This window comes from Diabrotica undecimpunctata, chromosome 2, assembly GCF_040954645.1.
Source record: "Diabrotica undecimpunctata isolate CICGRU chromosome 2, icDiaUnde3, whole genome shotgun sequence".
Lineage (NCBI taxonomy): Eukaryota > Metazoa > Arthropoda > Insecta > Coleoptera > Chrysomelidae > Diabrotica > Diabrotica undecimpunctata.
The window spans coordinates 172,164,419-172,187,416 of NC_092804.1; the positions used below are offsets into that span (position 1 = coordinate 172,164,419).

General features: G+C 34.0%; 1 protein-coding gene across 1 annotated transcript in view; it reads left to right on the top strand.

Moving 5' to 3' along the window:
- The first annotated feature begins 17,531 nt into the window (after positions 1-17,531).
- Positions 17,532-22,998, top strand: part of Hmx (H6 family homeobox) — a 63,859-nt gene continuing 58,392 nt past the window's right edge. Inside the window, exon 1 of the mRNA XM_072524013.1 lies at positions 17,532-17,666. The gene's annotated coding sequence lies outside the window, so the exon portion shown is untranslated. The remainder of the gene's footprint in view (positions 17,667-22,998) is intronic.

Sequence of the window (22,998 nt, forward strand, 5' to 3'; positions counted from 1 at the left end):
AGAAAGCATACATCGATTGGAAATTTTTGGTATTTAGTAAATGGGACAGTTTTCCGAATAATGTCCATGCCAACCGATTCGAATTATGCTTGTTCTTTTTTGTATATGGAGACCTAAATGCCAAATATGGAAGGGAATAGCAATTATAACCAGTATTATGTAAGCACAGTCTCCATGAGCGATCAAATCACAATGTAATAGATTAATAAACCAGCAAAAATAATTAACACGGTGATTGTCAGCACATACTTTGCTCGAAAAGATATACACAAAGGCATCTGAAAATTAACAGACATACTCACAGTTAATATGATAGATCATAAGTAGATAGTAAGTCACTTTGGTATACTTTGACATTTGATCCCATTTTTTGTTGGAGGCCTGTATTATATTCCGTTCAGATGACATTAAGTGTACGTCAGATCATATTAGATCTACGTCAGATCACGTTACGCTATGTAAGTCACGTTAGCTGTATGTCAGATTACAGTAGATAGGAAGTCTCTTTGGTAAACTTTGACTTTTGATTCTATTCTTTGGTGAAGGCATGTATTATGCCTGGTTCTGCGTCGGATCATGTTAGGTGTACGTCAGATCACGTTAAGTGTACGTCAGATTAGGTTAGACGTACGTCAAGTCACGTTAGGTTTACGTCGAGTAACGCTAGGTGTACGTCAGAATACCTTAGGTGTGCGTCAGATGACATTGCACGTGACATAATACACGCATCCACCAAAAAATGGGGTCAAAGTCAAAGTGGACCAAAGTGATTTCGTACTATCATATTATTATTATAGAGTTAAGATACCAATTGAATATAATATAATAAACGTCTGCACCAGGATCAGAGTATTTGTGGATTCTGATTCGAAAGTAGGGTAAGTACTTGGATTTCAAACATCGAAAAGGAAAAAGGTTCTAAATATAAATAATACAATATAGAAAAGGCGCAAAGATTGTAACAAAAAGAAAAAAGAGCATATAAAGGACGGTTGGGAGATATAGGAGGGTAATATATCGACAGAACAGCAAGAAATACTAAGAAGACAGATAGAACATTTTAAGGAAAAGCTTGAGGGAGATGTGAGGCAGTAACATCTTAATAATTGTTTGTCCTTAAATGCTTGTAAATAAATAAATAATTTTTAAATTGCCATATGCAGATATACACTTAGTTTTTCTGGGTAAAATATGAATTTTAAAGAAGTTTCACATAGAAATGTGCAATTTTTTTTACAACTTTTTGCTGCAACCTCACATAAGTAAGTGTTTTATCTTATTTTGTTAATTATATAATTTTACCATTTTGTAAAACTATTGTAGTAATCAACAAAATATAACGAAATCGTTGATAAAACTTTTGGCTTTTAATATTCAGCTGCTAACCCAATGAACCACCTTTTTCGACATTTATATGCCCACTCTATATTTCTCAAGGCAGTAATAGAAGCTTTGACCAACCAAGGCATGGACAAACCGTACATAGAAACTTTAGCGAATATATACAGACAAGCAAAATTTAGGGTAAAAATTTTTGAAAACACTCCAGAATTTCCCACTACCAGAGGCGTCCGACAAGGAGACGCAATATCACCCAAGTTCTTCAATGCAATTCTAGAAAATATATTCAGCAAAATAAACTGGCAAAATAAAGGAATATCCATTGATTGAGAATACCTCAGCCATCTAAGATTTGCAGACGACATGGTTCTGATTGCTAATAATCCTGCAAAACTACAAGAACTTATAAGCGATCTAAATACAGCTAGCAATGAAGTTGACCTGAAAATGAACTTGACAAAAACAAACACCATGTACAACGAGCTAGTGGATGTCCAAGGTGTAATAATAAACAACACTGCATTTGAGAGAGCAGACGAGTATGTATACCTGGGACAATTAATACCTAGATCTGGCTCCTTACTTCCAGAAATCAACAGTAGAATGAAACTGACTTGGGCATCTTTTGGTAGAAATGCAGTTATATTCAAATCGAAGATGCCAATCCACCTGAAAATATTACCTCTTACTAAAGTAAGAGATAATATCGAAATTCAGTCACTCAAACATCAATGGAGCGATGTATACTAGGTATAAAAAAGAAAAATCGAGAAAGAATGGAATGGATCAGACAAATAACCAAGTTTACTAATATAATCCATAGAATTAAATCTTCAAAATGGCAGTGTGCGGGACATTTAGCGAGAAGAACTGACAATAAGTGGTCTACTAGAATTACATTGTGGTATCCAAGAGGCGTCAATAGACCAAAAAGACGTCCAAATTTAAGATCGGCTATGACATAAGGAAACAAGCTGATACAACATGGCACAGAAAAGCGAATTTTAGACAAACGTGGGCAGAGATGAAGAATGACTATGTAAGAGAGGCTGCACCATGATCGGTAGAATATGCTGAGAGTGATGATAATGGTGATGATAATATTCGAGTCAATGTGCAAAACTTTTTGTGATTAAGTAGATATTGATTTCCAAATCATCAGAGCGCTTTATGAAAAAATATTTTTTATGACAATTAAGATATATTAGACTCCTATTTGTATAAAACTCATTTTATATAATGATGGATATCATCGTTGTTTTATTTCTCTCTTAAAAGATTTGAGAAACCCGATTTAAAAGGTTTCAATATAATTTAAATTCTATTTATATAATTATTTTGATTTAATGTGCCGCAATAATTTTAACCACTGATTTATAAATATCTCCCTCTTATATTCCTTCCAGCGAATCGAACTCTACAGCCTAGAATGATTTATTATGAAAATTTCGGCGTCTTCAGGAAGCTACAAGCTACAATAAGAACATAAATCGTTTAAGTTTTATACACGCCATCTCAACTATACCGAACGGTACTCAAAACTCCTTTTCAATGCTGTGCACTCTTGAAATACTTAACTCTAATACCTCTAATCTTCTATGTATAAGCTCTTATGACGCCTTAAGTGCCTTTCAATTCTATAAAGTGAATACAAAGAGGTGCTCGCATACGAGCCCTTGAGGAATGTGTTTTGTTGGATGGGATTAAAGAGAATGTTGATACTCTTTCGGTGAGATTAAATAAAACTAATAGATTTAAATACAGATTTAAATAAATTCATACTGATGAAAATTACCTATTTTTCAAAAGTGGAAAATATAACAAATATATGGTACAGCTGGTTCCTAAAAAACTGATACGACTCCTAAAGCGTATTTTGTAGAAAATTGAGCAGTCTATTTTGAAGGATAAATACTTATTATTTACATACTGTCACTGTCACTGCCAAAGCTTAAAATTTGTCAAATAACTAATTCTGTTCAACCTCAAAATTTGGCTCCACATGCTACCAAACAACTAAAAGTAAGAATTGTAGCGAAATTAGAAGATTTAGATTAAGCAGAACAACAGTTTTTAATATTAATAAAAGATGGAGAGAACAAGAAACTCTCGAAAGAAAGCAAGGTTCTGGAAGACAAAAAATATCTACCGCTCATGAAGATCGTACGCTTTTGGAGAGATTAAAAGAGAATCCTTTTGAAGATGAGAAAACTGCAAGAATTATGTTACAGTTTCCGGGAAGAAAGACAACAACTTGGCGCAGAATTAAAGCATCGCGTCTTAGGTACCGAACTGCAGCAAAAAGAGTTTCTCTTATTCCCTACATTTTTTCATCATCATCATTGGTGCTACAGCCCTATAAAAGAGCCTCGACCTTCCCAAGTCTATTACGCCAGTCAGTTCTATCCATTGCCAACTGTTGCCAGTTTGCTGCGCCTATTTGTCTACCATCCTCATCTACACCATCCCTCCATCTGAGTTTTGGCCGACCCCTACTTCTACTTCCCACAGGTTGCGACATAAGGATTCTTCTATGAGGGTTGTTCTGCTGTGATCTTGCCAGATGTCCTGTCCATCTCAGTCTTCCTATTTTTATAAAGGATACTACGTCTTTACCACCAAATATATCTTTATATCTGTGATATATCTCGTAGAAAAGGATACACGCCAGCGCATCTCCCTGTCGCAGCCCAACATGCGTTTCAAATTCCTGTGATTGTTCGCCCCGTACTTCGACTTTGCAAACAACTTTACGCATTGTAGCCTTAACCAATCTTATCAGTTTATGGGGGATGTGGAATTCATCCATGGCTTCATACAATTTATTTCTTAGGACACTATCATAGGCCGATTTGAAGTCTACGAAAAGATAGTATGTTCGATTTTGAATTCATAGGTCTTTTCCAGTATTTGCCTTAGCACAAAGATCTGGTCTGTTGTTGATCGACCAGGCCTAAAACCACTTTGATATTCGCCAAGAAGCTCCTCTGAATATGCACTCAGGCGACCATATAAAATACTCGAAAATATTTTGTATGCTGTATTAAGGAGGGTTATTCCCCTATAGTTTCTGCATTCTAATTCATCGCCCTTTTTGTGTAGCGGGCAAACGATCCCAATACACCTCCCTTCCGGGATTTGTTCCTCATTCCAGGCTCTCAGTATGATTTTATATATATGATTAGTCAGAGTAGCACCTCCACATTTAATAAGTTCCGCGGGTATACCATCACTTCCTGGAGATTTATTATTTTTTAGGTGTTTTATTGCATCCCGTACTTCCTGAATAGATGGAGGCTCCAATGGTGTATTGTTGTTTGCTCCTGGGGGTGGTTGATTTGGATCTTCTACTTCGATAGTAAGTAGTTCTTTATAGTGTTCCACCCACCTTTTCAATACTTCTTCTTTTGTATTGAGTATATGCCCCTCCTTATCCTTACATAGTCCGATCCTTGGTTTAAATTCTTTTCTTGCTTTATTTAGATTTTTATAGAATTTTCTTGTTTGATTTTCCTTTTTTAATGCCTCAAGTTCTTCCAATATTCTATTTTCATGAGTTCGCTTTTTTCTTCGATGCTTCTCATTTCTTCTGAGATCTTTATATTTTTGTTCTTTTTCTCGGGTTCTTCTTTGCTGCATTAGTTTATAGGCATTGTTCTTTCTTCTTGTAATGTCCTCGCACTCAGCATCGAACCACTCATTGCGTGATGGTGGTCTTTGCGGCTCTAGAATGTTATTTGCTGCATCTTTAATGTAATTTTTACACACTTCCCATTGTTCACTAATTGTTAGATTCTCTTTTTTTTATCCCTCCATGTTTTATTAATATAAAAACTGTGATTCTGCTTATGTTAAAATGTTTTGCTGTCTCTGATAGTGCCCAGTTATCTTTTAGTTTGATTACAATTCTTGCTTTAATATATTGGTAAGTCGTTTGTTTTATTCCTTAGTAATAATAAAAATAATAACAACCCTATTTTATGTAAAAACTATCATTTATGTACTCTTTATAGAATGCAAAGACCTAGGAAGGCGTGAAGCTCTTTTTTTACTTAATATACTGATACAAAGATGCCTGGACGTCAATCAAGATACTCGTATATACGCATGTTTTATTGACTACAATAAAGCATTCGATAAAGTACGATAAACAATTAATAATAGTTCTGAAATCAAAGAAGGTTGACTACAACGACCTCAGGATCATATCAAATTTATACTATAAACAGCAAGCACAAGTACGTGTTAACGAACAGCTATCAGAAGAAATTGAAATTAGACGTGGAGTGAGACAGGGATGCGTATTGTCGCCAATTCTTTTTAATGCCTACTCCGAAGAGATCTTAAAAAACGCGTGAACTTGAAGGTGAACCAGCTGGAATAAAGGTAAATGGAGTTCTCATTAACAACATTAGATATGCGGACGACACTGTGATCTTAGCCGAAAATATTGAAGATCTTCAGAGACTGGTGACCAGAATAGCGGAGTATGGAAAAGAGTACGGTCTAACAATGAACGTCAAGAAGACAAAGTTTATGAGAATATCGAAAACTCAAAGAAATAACGAGAATATTCTAATAAACGGAACCAACGTCGAACAAGTGGACCAATATGCATATCTGGGAACAATGATTAACTCCACAAATGATTACATTCAGGAAATCAAAATCAGAATAGAAAAGGCTAGAGCAAATTTCAACAAAATGAGAAGAGTGCTATGTACAAGTGATTTAAAATTGGAACTAAGAGTTAGGTTGGCGTGGTGCTATATTTTTTCGACTTTGTTTTATGGAATGGAATCTTGGACCTTGAATGCGATATCAATGAAAAAACTGGAATCATTCGAGCTGTGGGTGTATAGAAGAATTCTGAAAATATCGTGGACAGAACACGTCACAAACAAAGAGATTCTGAGAAGGATGAATAAAGAAATATAAATACAATTAAAACAAGAAAATTGGAATATCTCGCACATATTACACGTGGAGAGAAATACACCTTGCTCCAACTGATTATGCAGGGAAAGATCCAAGGAAAGAGAAGCATAGGGAGGCGTGGAATGTCATGGCTGCGCAACCTAAGAGAGTGGTACGGATGTACATTAAATGAACTTTTTAGAGCAGCCGTCTCAAGATTCCGGCCTCCGCCGCGGAGATGTACTTGAAGAAGAAGATAAAATGCAGGAATTAAAAATAATATCATAATTTAGACCTTAATATTTATTACAATTTATAAATTAACATATGTAATCAATTGTTTGTTGTTTGTTTGTTTATGCCTGCCTCTAATGGTTATCTTGTACAAACTTTATATAACTTTTTCCTTTTCTTACAGATTTAGGAGTCTCTTCGGACACAAAGAGTTTGAGATTCTCGACCTGGGTCTTGATTCGTCTACAACTGTTCGGTTCACCAACTTAAACTCACACACAAAAACTTATACTGCTTTCTCACACACTGTTCAGTTCACAAACTGGACTTCTTGTTTTGGCTGTTAAAAACACAATAATGATTCCACACAGTGTTCTTAAAGTGGACTTCTCGTTCTTGATCTTAAAAACACAATGATTCAAATCTCCTGGTTCAATTTTCAAGTCAACTGTCCTATTCTCCTCCCCTAGAACTTTCCAGCCAATCAACATTTATTCATACAAATTCATCCCACTACCAAACTTCAAATTTTCCTAATTTTAAATTTCAAGAAATCAAGCGTGTTTACTGTAATTGGTTTTTTCCCGAATTAACAGGATATGATATCGACCAAGCTTTCTTTTGTTTTGCTACAGGCAGATGCCTCTTTGTAAAAGATAACATGTATTCATAGCATTACCTTTGAAGAAAATAATATACAACCCATTATATATCTAACATTTATTTTGAATTCTTATCCGCTACAAAACCATGTATCATGTATCACTTTCGATACCGCTGCTCTAAAGAGGTCAGCAGAAGTGCAGTTAAACCAATCTCTCAAATTGTTTAACCAGGAGATGCGTCTTCTTCCGCGACCTGTGTCAGGGTTCATAAGTGGCCTATGCTTGTTAAAAAATATATTTGCCATACGAATAAAAAAAAATAAATTAGTTGTACCATTTGACAGTTGTATAATTCTGTTTATTTTAATTGTAATATACTTACAAACTATGTAACATATTATACAAAAATTATAATTAAAAAGTATTATTTGTAAATTTTATAAAATGATCATTTTTAAATTTCATAAAATTTATGATCTTATAACATGTTTCCTATATAAATTTATCTATTTATCCTGTATAATATTTTATTTACCGCAAATACGCTTCCAACCGTATTGCGTACATAAAATCGCAATAAATTAAACTGTTAATCGAAAATGCCCGTTCAAAATCAACATCAACCCCATAAACTCAGTTTACCCGAATCGGCTGTCCTACCAAACACCCCTCGCACAAAATCCAAGAACGCTGCGAAAACATCTGGATTTACTTTCCCCCTGTTCAATTTTCCGGCTCAAAAGACCAAGCACCCCCACTCCAATTCAGCACCAATGACACCGCCTAACTGGGACCCCTCCCCTCCTCGTCGATTTGCCGCACACCAATCACATCTCTGAGGTTTTCAAGTCAATATTTGTTACTTTATGAACGGTGCATTTGTCCCTTTTGTGTGGAGTGAAATGATCAGTATAGTAGAGCGATAAATGGCTATAGCTTCATTGTGTTCCAGATTTTGTTAACATGCCACCGCTGAGGTATATCTATCTTTCTCTGGCGCACGACTCGACTTGTGTTTTCGCTGGTGATATTGATCGCTTTCTTTTGCGGATTTGGATTGTTCCTGTAATTTCTGACTTTACTTTTCTTTCACCCTACATTCTTAAGGGATTATGTTATTTGCAGAAACGCAAATTACATTTAGAATAAAATTTACAGTAATCTTCAAGGATCTTTCACAAGGCCCTTCTTTAAAAAGCCCAAAAATTAATTTACGGCTATTAATGCCTTTTAAAAAATAATATTTAGCATAATATACACTATTCTATAATGTATAATATTATGAATATCTTGAAATGATTTAAATTAGAAGGCATTATACTAAAATTTTATAGTACGGTCAACGAAGTATAAGTTTTTAGATTCTTAATTTCCACAAGTATGCCTCATTTTGATTATTTTTGTAATTATTTATACACAGACACATACAATATTGTTTTTATAAATTATTTCAAATCGGAAATACTTTAGTATGCGTATTTGTCGTACGCTATGCAGCGATTAGATTAGGTCATGTTGATTGGAGGGTATAACTCTTCCTATTATTTGTCTTAATCTGTTTCTCTTAGTATTATGTTCGCAGAAATTTCACACCAGTTTTTTATGTCTCAGAACCATAAGTATTGTTTATGACCTGGTTTTCTTTGACCTTTACCTTTTCTCCTTAAAACGACATTCAACAGATCATCATTGGGACATTTTTAAATGTGGTCCAACTATGAGATACTAAAGTTAGGTTAAGTTAGGTTAGGAAACGTTAGAATCAGTCTGGTTGTATATTGCAAGCAGGTTTCCCATATTTGGCTCATTCTGTGAATTATCGAAAATAAATCCTTCTTTTGTATTCCACAGCAGTTAACTGCGATAATCACCTACAAGTATCTGCCTAATACTTTCTTTTGCTTCTTTTTCTAGGCGGTCATCAAACAATATTTAATAATTTTCTGACGGGACTGAATAATTAGTTTTTCTTTTAATTCACTCGAGAACGGTCAACAAAAAATATGGTAGTCAAAAACTAGTGTTCAAGCTTCAGACTATTTTATGTTAAGCAATTTTGAAAACAATAATTCGAGATGTAAAAATCCTATGTATACGAAAACATTTTATTTAATCCCTTACGAAGTTGAATTATTGTTTTGAAAATTGACTATTAATAAAATAGTCCAAAACGTCAACACTATAAATGTTTTTTACAGTCCGTCTAATTTACAAACCGTTGCACGTCATCGGCGTCATAGCCCGTGACGTCACATGATACCAACACGAAATATTTAGGCGGTAGGAGTGTTCTTTTTTAGAATCACTTTGCCGAGTACACTGGCATTACAGCCACTAGACATATTTTATTATATACGCGTAGAAATAATATTTAAAGATTTCTATTAATGTTAACTTAAAGAATTACACAATAATATGTTTCATTTAATTTGTATAAATGCATTATAAAGCGTTTTTATGAAGAACATTTGTTCGGAACACACTGTAACTGTAATCGAACGAAGGTGAAATTTTAGCATAAATTGGTAACACTTATTTGACAGTTGCGGTGATGACACTTTAGTTTTGTTTTTATTATTTACTATTAATTAAACTATGTTGTTTTTTAAACAAGCGGCTCAAATTGTTTTTAACAAGATTATTTTTTACGTAGATAATGACGTGCAACGGTTTGTAAATTAGATGGACTGTATTTATACATAGCTAATATAAAAATTTGTACGGGAGTTGTTTATTGCATTTGTTTTATAAAATAATAGAAAAATAGGAACTATTTTTAATAAATAAAAGTAAAGGGTAAATAAGATATTTTTTAATTATAAATTAAACATAATAAATTAAGTTACTCTTCATCAGCTTCGACCGTGTCACTACAAATAAAATTACTGCCACTGTCCGTCCTACCAATGTTTATAATAATTGGTTGAATATCAACATTGATCATGTTGTTGTGTCTCCACATGTCCGTTTCTTCTCCTATTATTATTATTAATTATATTAATGTTTTATATAATTTCTCCATTTTTCTTGGGTAAGTTGTGAGTACACTTCCGTAATTAAATTCCCAACTTCTTTAAAAATTTTGTTGTGGGCGGCAACATATCTTTTTACTTCGCTCCATACCAACTCTATGGGGTTGAGCTCACAGTATATGTATTATTATTATCCAGATTAAGCCATACGGCTCACACTCCTAAGTGGAAAATTCACTCATCCCAGGGACCTGGGATGGTAGTAGATAGAATAATAGGTACTGTCTGGGTACTTTCCATTCTCCATTGTCTCCTGATTTGTATTTCTAGATCTCTGTACTTATCGATATTTTCGTTGTATTGAACACGTAAATTATTGGTGTTGGGTATCGCCACATCAATAAGTGTTGTTTGCCTAGTAAGTTTGTTAACTAGTATGAGATCCGGTCTATTATGTGCCACTAGTTGATCTGTTCTTAGTTCCGAGGAAAGCGAAATGTGGAAAGACGAAGAATATCCTGGCTTAAAAATAAGGAAATGGTTTGAATGCAGTAGTGCAGAACTTTTTAGAGCGGCAGTCAACAGAGTCCGCATAGCCATGATGATTTCCAACGTTCGATAGAAGATGGAACTTAAAGAAAAAGAAGTTGGTCTGTGAGCACAGTGCCATCCCAGTTCAGCTTGTAGTTGTCATTATTAAGTATTATGTCAGGAACGTATTGATAGTAAGGGCGATAGACGGTTTGGAGAAGTCCCAGTTTGTCTGCAAGTTCTTTGTGGATAATCTTTTTTACTGGGTCATGGCGTTCATGACCGCAGGTGCCGCAGTCAACGGTAAGATTTTGGATGGTTTTTTGGACTTGGTATCCATATCGGCGTTTGTTGTTTTGGACTTGAGGATCTTTAACAATATATTTCAGGTAATTTTTAGTTGGAATAACCTGATCCTGAATGGCAAGTAGGAAACCTCTCCTTCCTGATGTCAACCAATAGTTCGACGCTGTATTGTCGACATATTCTTGGCTGAACTTCTTGAGATGTCGCCTATGTAGAGGTTTACTCATCCAGGTGCGCATTTTTTCTTGCTTAGAAAGGTGGTTTATGCGCATTTCTTGTTCCCCCAGTTTAAGCAGCGTTATACCGTCTACTGCGCAAATTGCTCGATGTAAAGTAGATGTCTCAGCCTGCACCTGAAAATAAGTTCTTAAATTAGCAATCTGCTTATTCAGTTGCTTATGGATGTCCATAAATTCTCTTCCCCCTTGATATCTCGGTAATGTTGTTCTTTCTACTGCACTACGTGGATAGTGTTTATTATTATCATTTTAATACTTATAATAGATGTATATCTATGTCTATGTTCAATTTAAAACCCGCTGGTTTCTCCCCTTCGCCTTGACTTGAGTATGTATACTACGACAGACAAATAAAAAGCAAGAAGACTACATAAGCTCTATTTAAAAGAAGTAAAATAAAACAGAGCATAGGGTAACTTGGGAGTGGTGGTGAACAAAATTCTAAATAACCCAATTTTATTGTCATTACATGTAACGACATCGTCTGTTAATATAGGGCAACGGAATCTTAAAAATGAAACAATATTTGACTCCTAAAAAATTATATTTCACACCAAAAATATTTTATAATTCACCATCTCACCCATACTACTGTAGGTTTGTTGGTGAGTAATATGTGGGTGAGTTAGTGATTTAAAGAATATGGACGACATTATATTTGTTTGTGTTTAAGTAAGAGTTTTTAGAGTTTTTATAGAGCACACTTTATCAAGTCAACAACTTTTTTAGTATATTTATATTCTTCACCACATCCAATACAGTAGTCACTATCGTTTTTTTCAACTTCATCAACATCGTCATTATTCAATTCTTGTTCACTTTCCCCATTTGATGTGTCAGACTTATCTAGTTTCGTTGTTTTGGCTTTAATTTTTTACTTCTTCTGCCTATGCTAATGATATGACTATTGTTGGGAGAACGGAAAACGCTGTACGAGAGGCGTATGTAGCATTAACTGAATCAGCTACAACAATGGGCTTAATAATAAACACCAACAAAACGAAGTAGTATATAAAAATTAGCACTATACCACAAATTCTACAACCACTTGAACAAGTGAACAAATTTGTATACCTGGGAATGCTCTTTAACACTAAAAGTAATACTAACGCAGAGATAAACCACAGAATTTGAACCGCCAACAGATGTTATTTTGGGTTCAATATTTTCCTTAAATCCATGTTAGGATGTTTCGAAAGAAAAGTACTAGGGCGAATCTATGGAGCAGTGAATGACAATGGAGTGTGGAGAAGACGATACAACTTCGAACTTTGTAGAATATACAAGAAATCAGATATCGTAAAACATATTAAGATAGGACGTCTGTGGAGGATAGGGCATGTTATGTGGATGGAACAAAATTACCCAGCAAGAAAATCTCTCCTTGATAGACCCATTGGTCAGAGAAGAAGAAAAAAAAAACCCAGAACAAGGTTCCTTGGTAATATCGATGAAGACATTAGAAATATGGGAATACGTGCTTGGCGGAGGAAGTTGATGGATAGGGACGACTGGGAAGAAATTCGCAGAATAAATAACGATCAGAAGTTATACTGAATATAAAAAAGAGAAAGCTTTAATACTTAGGCCACCTGACGAGAGGACAAAAGTACATATTCCTACAAAATATAATGCAAGGAAAAATCCAAGGTCGCAGAAATCCAGGCCGTAGATGAATGTCCTGCATGAGAAATTTAGGAGAGTGGTTTGGCTGTACCACTAACGAATTATTCAAAACAGCAATAAATAAAATTAGAATCGCCCTAATGATATCCAATCTCCGATAGGAGAGGCACTCAAAGAAGAAGAAGGGAAGAAATTCTTGATGACGCTAGGACCCACGCAGGGTTTTAAAGCCAGAATGATTTTTACTTCTTTCTTGACTGGTTACTGTTTGCTTTTATATCTTTTTACGTTGTTGTTTTACTCTTATATTGCGCTTACTAGTCAGAACCGAAGCTTAATTTCTTGACCTTTTGCGAACCGCTTCAATGCGAGAGAGGTTGGGTACTGGAGAAACGTTTTTCCCGGCGTAATATCATCGGTTGGGTTACTTGAAACTAGCAGATAACTGCAAATCTCGGGTCTATCCGATTGTAGTCAGTCAGATGAAGGAATATGTGATGGTGCAGGTTCAAGAGAAAAATTTTTAGTAGGTGCTTGACGAGAACTTGTGAAATATTTGAAACCTTTCTGGTAGGTGCCTGATGAGAAGGGACTGGTTGAGGAACATCTACTAAAAACTCATAGTCTTGAATAATATGAGGGTTAAATGGTACAATACCGGTGGAGCGAAATCCTGAGATCCCATTGCTTACAGTTGCTGTTTTTGACCAACCTTTATTTAATAGTCTGCAAATACGGATTTTTTTATTTCTCTGTCTAACGGTTGCAAATAATGTGTTGTGTTACTAGGTAGGCATAGTAAAATAATATGGTGTTCTACAAATTCATATGAACTGAATTACAATGGAAACTGTGACCATCTAATATGAGTAATACTGTCCTTCGTGGTTTTTTGGGAAGAAAATGATTTCTTAGCCAAAAAAAGAAGATTTTACCAGTCACAATTTGACGGTGGAAGATAGAAACACAATTTTTACTGATTATGGAAACTTAGAAAAAAAACTATTGGATTGAATCTACAGAGTGCCTTTATTGCATCAAGTATAAATATAATACTCCAAAAATAAACATGTTTGCAAAGAGCTTTTTCCAGGAAGTCCATATATTAGTCGCAAAACGATTTTATAATGTTTTAAAGAAAAAAAAACGGGAGTAAATTAAACGGATCAAAGGAGTAGACACAAGCCTGCTAGTAAAATGGACATTGGGTCTTTGAACTAAGTAAAAAAATACCGCGATAGTTTTAATACGCATTTCAATTTAGCTTTTGAGTGACCATACTTAGGCACAAAGTTATATACATTCATCACAAAAAAAGCTTTTGATCATTCACAATTTGTAACGTTATAAACTTCACATCTCTATTAATTTATTTAAATAATTATTTCATTTTAATAAAAACTACAACTACTACTTTAATGAAGTCTACAAATTCTCTTGGGGTAAGTACTTTCATTGTGATATTTATTCTATAATTCTGACCGAATTTCCACTATTTGTAACCTTACTTTCTTTCGAAAGCACATTTTTTTTCTAATATATGCATTAGGTCTCTTTAACAGAATTTAACTAGTAGTAACATTCATATTTCATTTTATCCTTGCCATACGCTATTTGTTTAAGTGTAATTTTGTAAGATGGCAAGGAAGTTAAACCTTTCTTTTTGATGTGTTTCTAATGCAAGTTGTTCCTTATATTTTAGTTTATTGCATTTATTGGATTTATTGGATTTATTGGTTTATTGGACATTTTATTGGACATTTTATTTTACATTTTATTGGACATATCAAAACTTTATTGGATTTATTGAAATTATTGGATTCATTGAAATTATTGGATTTATTGAATTTATTGGTTTATTGGACACCAAAACTTAGTCAGGACATACAGCCACGTGTGACTGCAGCCCTCCAGAAGCCACAACTTAATTAGGGGACCAAACAGCTAGAACACACAAGCAGCCCATCGAAACAATAAGTAACACTTATTAATTGTTAAGCTTTGACAGGGTTAATTATTGTTTTTTATTCTTTTAAATAAATATGTTTGGTTAAAATTTGTCTTATTTGCTATCAGCTGAGAACTCAGGTTCAATCCCTAGTTTAAGACAAGACGAACTCACCCTTGAGATACTGAGCTAGGCAAGGTATAGACGATAAGCTCCCATGGTTGATTGAGGTATTATTTTTACAATAGTACTTCAATTCTCTTTGGTAGTCTTATCGTTACAAATTAAAGGAGGGTCACCGTATAGCCCAAGAACATGAGCGTTATCTTTGTAAAGCCAAAGCGACCAAAAATTTAAAAAAGCAAACAAGGAATTAGCAAAACAGCATCCGGAAAAACCATTTACTACAATTTAGGAATCTACGATTAATCGTCAGGAATCGGTGATATCTACATGTGGCGTGAAGGTAAAGGGTCCAACGGTTCCCAAGAAGTAATGACATATTTGGTAAAGCAACATCACTAAGTTCGAAGAAAAATTGTATGCGTTGTTTAGCATTTGAGGGGTGAGGGGATAACGTACTTGTGACACTAAAAATAATGTGTTAAACTAATGATGCCTCAAAATTCATTTGATTTGAACGTACTCAAAAGTTTGGGGGATTTAGGGCGGCACACCCTCCTTAAAATTTTTCTGTGCGCTTAGACTTTGTTGTTTTTTTTGTATGAAAAATGCTTTCAGAACAAGAAAGTAACGTGTCCATATTTATTACAAAATGTCAAGTAGTTTAGGAGATAATGCAAAAAAACAATTTTTATTTTGTAACTTCAAAGGGCTGTAACTTTTTTTGTGTACACTTTTGTACTAAGGTAAGTTGGATTCAATCAATTTATTTTTATCTCCAGAATGCGTGATTTAATTTATGACATACCTTTTTGAAACACCCAGTATACTACACCCAAAACCGTCTTCATGGAGGCATTTCCCGTGACGTGCGATCATTTTTAATGTAAAACATTAAATTCTGCGTTTTTTATTGATATTTCAAATGGCTCATATTTGTTGCCACAAACCAAAATTGAAATTTCATGTCATAGGTTTTAAAGATTGATCTCTAAAAATGGAAATTTTACTACGTCTGGTCAATGAAAGTCATCAATTGTATTCTGCAAACAAAACCTGCGTTCTTTACCTTTAAAAGGCATCCTGATTTTTGTCGATAGGAACATTGATTTCGCGCGCGTCACTGACATTCATAATCGACGGTCGCTTCAAGCGTTGTTTGTGAGAGAATGGTTCGTTCTACACAAAAAGTGCTAATAAACATTTTTGTTTAAAACCATCTCAGCTACATTTTTTATTTACAATATTTTTTTCTGCGGCGTACGGCGTACGCGTCGTAGGGGGGTTTTAGAGGAAAGCCCGGCGGGTAAAAGTGGTAAACTTCTTTGCGTCTTTTTATTAATATTCTCGACAAAATTCAGCTTGTTCGTATGATTTCTAGGGGTCAACTCTCTGACGACTGGACTAAACTTTTTTTTTATTTAGATTGCAAAAATATTTTGTGAAAACTACATAATTGATTGTGGTGAAATTTGGTGTTGTACTTTTTTATATTTACGCAAGCAAACTTATTTCTACGCAGGCAAAAAACTTTCTACGCAAGCAAAAAACCATTTTTATATATAAAACCATAACTTGCCATGCTTTTGAAGCAACTTATTTTAATCTGGTAAAAACAATTTATAAATGATTAGTAATTCCGATTTTGCCCTATAACATATAAAGATAGATTTCAATAAGTTTTAAACAACCGTTTACGAACTTGCTCCACGTTTGGGGCAAGTTCGGATTACTTGCAAATGCTACTTGCAAACACTATAAAGGTGAAAGTAAAATTGCGAAAATTTTATTTTACTTTATCTGTATCTGAAAAAGATTACTAAAAAACATTTATTTTTGATTCTTTTGTGACAACCAAATTTTTATAAAATGCATATTGTTTAATAAAAAATTTAGCACACAAGTGTCTGCATAGAAAAATTATCATTTGTTACAATATTTCGAAGTGATTAATACAAAAAAATAGGATCATAATCATACGATTTCAATAACCTAAAACAGATATCGCCTGGTCGATTAACATACATAAACGATATCGTGACAAAGAGATTGTTTCTAATAATTATATGATTTATTTTAGAATATTTTTATTCGCTGTTAAGTACATAAATGATGATAGCTCAAATAAGAACCCTAATAAAAGACTGGGAGTATTATGCAGCCAAAAGTTAAGACAAAAAAATCTATCCCATTTGTCACTCCACAACTTGCTTCACCCACCTTGGCACTCTCTCCAATTAACTGTATCACAAAAACCCCTTATACAACCCGCAAAACACGCCTTCCACATCACATTCTGCCAAATTACCTGAAATCATTTGTTAACATGTGGGATTACCTCAACATTTACTTGCGAGAAAGCACTTTCTTGTGACGGAATCAACTACTAAGAAACAACAGTTTAAGGGGGTTTGCCACCCCCACCCTCTAGCGAGAGAGACACGTTGCAACCCCTGCAAAACACATTTACACATAGCGACACGGTGCCGAAGTATCACAAAACCGTTAGAGAGTTACGAAAAAGAGAGGGAAGAATCGCCGGAGCCCGCTAAAAAGTGAGCGAGGTAGATTTAGGGGTGTTTCTAACAGAGTTTGGGAGTGTCCAGGGTGAAAACCGCCCTTTAAGGTCCAGAGAAACTCAATTCTAAGTACTTACAACCTATTCTGTCATAGTCCAGCTATCGAGCCGCTGATATTTTATTGTTTTGCGACAATACGCGAGCGAGTTCCGGTGGTACGTTTTTGCGAGTGTGGTTTTGGTGATTTTTTAAGTGATTGCCGATGAACCAGCTGTGATTGCCGCTTTATTTTATCTTCAATATCGGTAAATAATATCACTATTATTATCAACAACACACATTTAATCTATATAACAAATATTTGCTGTAAAATCTACCATGTATAAAGTAAAATATTTAACCATTCAAGGAAATACATAATATATCAAATCTGCTATATGATTTTGTACATATTGAAAAAAAATTGTAGTAATTTATTATACTATGTTAAATTGATACTTTTTTTTATATATTTTGTTAAATTATTGAATGTATCGGTCATTGAAGTACTAGTAAAACTGGCGTTAAAACTTTGATCTATACGAAATAAGTTTACTTCGCACGTGGTTGATGTTATTCTTTATTGCAATTGTCCTAAAACAACAATTGTGGCAATCTTCAACACAATATGTTAAAATACGTACTATTTACTATTTTCATTGGGAATAAACCACAATATAAGTTTGAGATAAGTTTATTTTTGACGTTCAGATTGCCACTTCGGAAAACAAATTTTGTTTTTTGTTACTGTGAAAAATTCTTCTAATAATTTAATTTTATCTGACTCATTGACATTGAAAATTCAGACATATATCATACATTTTAAAGTAGACGACTTTAAAATGATATTGCCAATATTGCTGTTGCGTTCCTGGGGCGACTTTATTGTAAAATAGTTCATTAGATTGCGACGCAATTGGTCTCATTTAGCATAATTAGAGCCGCTTCTTTGATTACTCTTTTATGTATCTGTTTCTTTTAGGACTATACTTGAATCTTTCATTGAACCCTGTGTTCGTTTTCCCATGCGTGTTTATCTATTTGAGATCTGTCAAATTTTCTACTTTTGATCTAAGATTAATGTTCCCTTATTCTAACATTTAATGGTCTTGATGTTTCACCTAAATAAAAATGATCGCATTCACAAGGTGTTTTATAAATAAACCTTCTTAATTACATATTAGTTAGCTCCGAAAACCATAACCTAGTTCGCTCCCGTGGTCTAGCGGATTAAGTATTTATCTATTAAGTTCTAGGAAAATTAACATCAGGAAAATAGGTACTGCGGCTTTTGTAGTTTATATTAGAAATTATATCAAATATTGGTAGTTACATATTTTTATAAATACAGTGATAAGCGCGCTAATAACCGGCAAAATAACGCAAACGATGGAAAACATATGAAGTTGTAAGATAAAAGAGATGAAACTAGTAGAGATGAGACATTTAGCGATAGAAACCTATAAATTTACATTCTATTCACTGTTTCCCACCTTTAGACGTATCAGAGGAGGATGCCAACTAAAACTGGCACTGTCACAGCGGTAGTTTTCAAACTCTTACGTCTAAAGGTGGGAAACAATAAATGAAATGTAAATTTATAGGTTCGATCGCTAAATTTCCCATCTCCACTAGTTTTATTTCTATTTATCTCACAACTTAATATGTTTCCCATCTTTTGCGTTATGTCAATATAAATGAGTCAGATAAAATTAAATTATTAGAAGAATTTTTCAACAAGTAACAAAAAACAAAATTTTAGAACTGGAAATTGAGACGTCAAAAATAAACTTAACTTAAATAAACCAACAAAGATGGTAATTGCACAAGAAAATAGCTTCAGAATAGTTAACATTTTGTTAATATATATAATCTTTGTCTGAAAAATTGTGTCATTTATTACTTTAATCCTTACTTCTTTCTTAACGGCTTCATTTGAACTCAATGTCATACTCTATTTTTTTTATATATTATTCCCCTTTTTATAAAAGGTACTCTATTTTTGATCTTTTCCTAAAGTTAGATTCGCTTGACTGCCGAAAGAAATTCCGAAACTAAAATGAGCTACCTAGTTTTTCAAAACCATGAAGTGTTGGCAGTATTATTGGCAAAAAATAACCATATTTTTGGCAATAGTCTTGCATTAAACAGGTGCAATCTTTTAGGATTTATGTGATAAAATTACACAGTTAAATGTGATCCGAATCGACTTTACTATGGCTATGTAAAGCAGTATCTTATTTTGTAATGCCAATTGCTGTCGGCATCTAATCGCAGAATCATTTTTCTTGGTTTTTAGTTTCTGTTATTACATTTTTGTTAAACAATTATCAAACTTTACGCTTAAAGCATATTTCAAAAATTTGCGACTATTTTAAATGAGGAATGAAGGCAAAATTTTTTTAATGAGAAAATGAAAACATATTACCTTACACTCTAATCAAGAATTAGATCCATACTCATAATCACTCGATATCTTCATTTGGATTGCATCCAACATTCTTCTATTAACTTTTCACATTTCCGCACACTTTTTTCTCAAATTGCAGAAGTAGCAGTATTCAATGTTCCTTGTCATGTTTCCAAAACTGCTGCGTCGTTAGTATTTTACTTATAGTAAGTTTTGCATATTCCCCAAATATGTTCAATGGGATTGAATTCACAGTGGTAAGGGAGCAGCCTTAATACATTATGTCCAAAGCTATGTATATTCTCGTCTACTATAAATATTTTGGTTTTTTATTTCTGTTGGCTAACTATAGTGATTCCGGCTTGAAAGAATCCGGACGAAACGAATGAAATATTTTCATTCGTTAACCATCATCATCACTGGCTCGACAACCCTTTTTGGGTCTTGGTCTGTTCCAGGATTCTTCTCCATTCTGATCTGTTTCGTGCTTTTTTTCTCCAGTTTTTTATTTTTAAGGTTGTTATATCATTTTCTATTTGTTCTAAGTATCTCAGTTTCGGTCTTCCTCTTGTTCTTTTTCCTACTGGCATCTGTTTGAATATTTTGTTTGATATTTTGCCTTCTTCCATTCTTTCTACATGTCCTATCCAACGCAGCCGTCCTATTTTAATAAATGTGATAATATCCGGATCCTGGTATATTTTGTATAGTTCAGAGTTGTATCGTCTTCGCCATATTCCGTTTTCTTTTGTGCCCTTATATATGTGTCGCAAGATTTTTCTTTCGAAGGTGGCTAACAACGTTTCCTCTCTTTTAGTGAGTGTCCAGGTTTCTGAGCCATATGTGAGTACCGGTCTTATTAGGGTTTTATATATTTGGCATTTTGTCTTTCTTGCGACGTTATCTGATCTTAGGTGTCTAATTAAGCCATGGTAACATTTATTTGCAATAAATATTCGCCTCTTTACTTCCTCCGTAACGTTATTATCAGACGTGACTAGGGATCCCAAGTATATAAAGTTTTTTACCCCCTCTATGTTGTATTCTCCTATTGTTATATTTTGTGGCTGCCTTATTTCTGCGTTTTTACTTAACTGCATATATTTTGTTTTGGTCTGATTGATTTTAAGACCACTATTTTGTGCAGCTCGTTCTATTTGGTTGTATGCCTCTATCATTTCTCTTCTTGATCTTGCGATTATGTCAACATCATCTGCAAATGCTAGTATTTGCACGCTTTTATTAATGATTGTTCCTCGTGTATTGACTGTTGTGTCCCTCAGTATTTTCTCGAGTACGATGTTGAACAAGATGCATGATAGAGCGTCTCCCTGGCGTAGTCCCTTTTTCACATCTATTGCTTCCGTTAATTCATTTTGTATCCGGATTCTACTTTCTACTTTTAGAGATTCTTTTATCAGTTCTATTAGTTGTGTTGGTATATTAAATTCTTTCATTGATGTTATTAAGAATTCTCGGTTTATATTGTCATATGCGCTTTCAAAGTCTATGAAGAGATGATGTGTTTCGATGTTATATTCACCTGTTTTTTCGAGGATCTGTCGCAGAACAAATATCTGGTCTATTGTTGACTTCTGTCTAAAGAAGCCACTTTGGTATTTGCCAACTATTTTTTCCGCGTGTGGTCTAAGTTTTTCATAAATGACATTGGACATTATTTTGTATGCTGCATTCAACAGCGTGATTCCACGGTAGTTTCCACATTCTAACTGATTTCCTTTTTTATGTAATGGTACAATAATACCGCTATTCCACTCCGTTGGTAGCTGTTTATTTGACCATATCTTTGTTATCAACTCATGTATTGTTTTTTGTAGTGCGTCTCCTCCTTCCTTTAGTAACTCCGATGCTATTTGGTCCGATCCCGGTGCTTTACTGTTCTTTAATTTTTCTACTGCTGCTCTAATCTCGGCTATTGTTGGTGGAGTCTTTTCTCTGTTGTCTGCTTGGTCTAATGGTATGTCAGGGGTCGTCTCTCTCTGATCTCCTTCAAACTTTTCCGTAAAATGTTCTGTCCATCTACTTAGTATCTCTTGCTGTTCTGTCAATATATTACCTTCCTTATCTCTACACATCGTTGTTCTCGGTTTGAAGTCTTTTCTGCTTTTGTTTAGTCTCTGATAAAATTTTCTTGTCTCTGTTGATTTACTTAGTTCTTGTAGTTCTTGAAGTTCTTTGTTCATTCGTTAACCATTCTTATATTTAATGTGCTGTCCAGGAATTGGTTGCTTATTTAAAATTTCCGAATGGTATGAGGCATTTTCCAAAGCTATAACAAATGGTGCATGTAAACTTGGAAGCATTCATCTTATCGTGATTAATCAACCGATTTGATTTTGACGAAAACACAAAATTCGCTCCATCCATAAAACCTTGCTTTTCACCCTAATGCAATATAATATGATTTTTTTCCTCAGTATCAGTGCGTTTTATTCATTTACTCTCACCCTGCCGAATCTGTTTTATTAGACTTTTAGCAAAAATCCACCTTTCGTCTAAATAAACAAATGAAGAGTGTTATTTTTTAAAATTATTATAATTGCTTAAAAACTCGATTATTTGGGGAAAGGGACTAGCTCTTTGATGCAAGGCTTTTCTATTGTCTTCCATTTTGAACCTAAATCCAATCTGTTTGAAACCTCTCCAGAGACTTACCCTTGATATTTTAAATGTATTAATTTTTTTTAATTTTTTTAACACCGTCACTAAAAACGTGTTCTTTCTTTTCATGTATTTTTTTTTTGTTTTGGCTATATTTTAGTGGAGATAGAAACACATGGCTCATGTCAATTGTTACAATTGTACCTCCCCTACAGACAATTGTAACAACTGGATATATATCACAAAAAAATAAAAAATAAAACTGGAATTTTTAAAAATGTAAAACATAATTATTTAATCTTCTCTGCAATGAATACAGTAAAAAAATAAACAATCGTCATCATCTCTTCAATGAGAACGAGTCCAACCTGTGCGCAGTTAGAATTTCACTCATTCGTCACCATTCTTGTCATTAGAGTATGGCTGGAAGCAATATAAGCACTAAGCATCATCATCATCTGACGAGATCAACTATGTATCCTTCTTTTTCTTCGAAATCGTTCTTTTCACCTTATTGACATTCTTTTTTCTTACTTTAGCTGTCTCCTCTTTAAGTGCGATCTTCT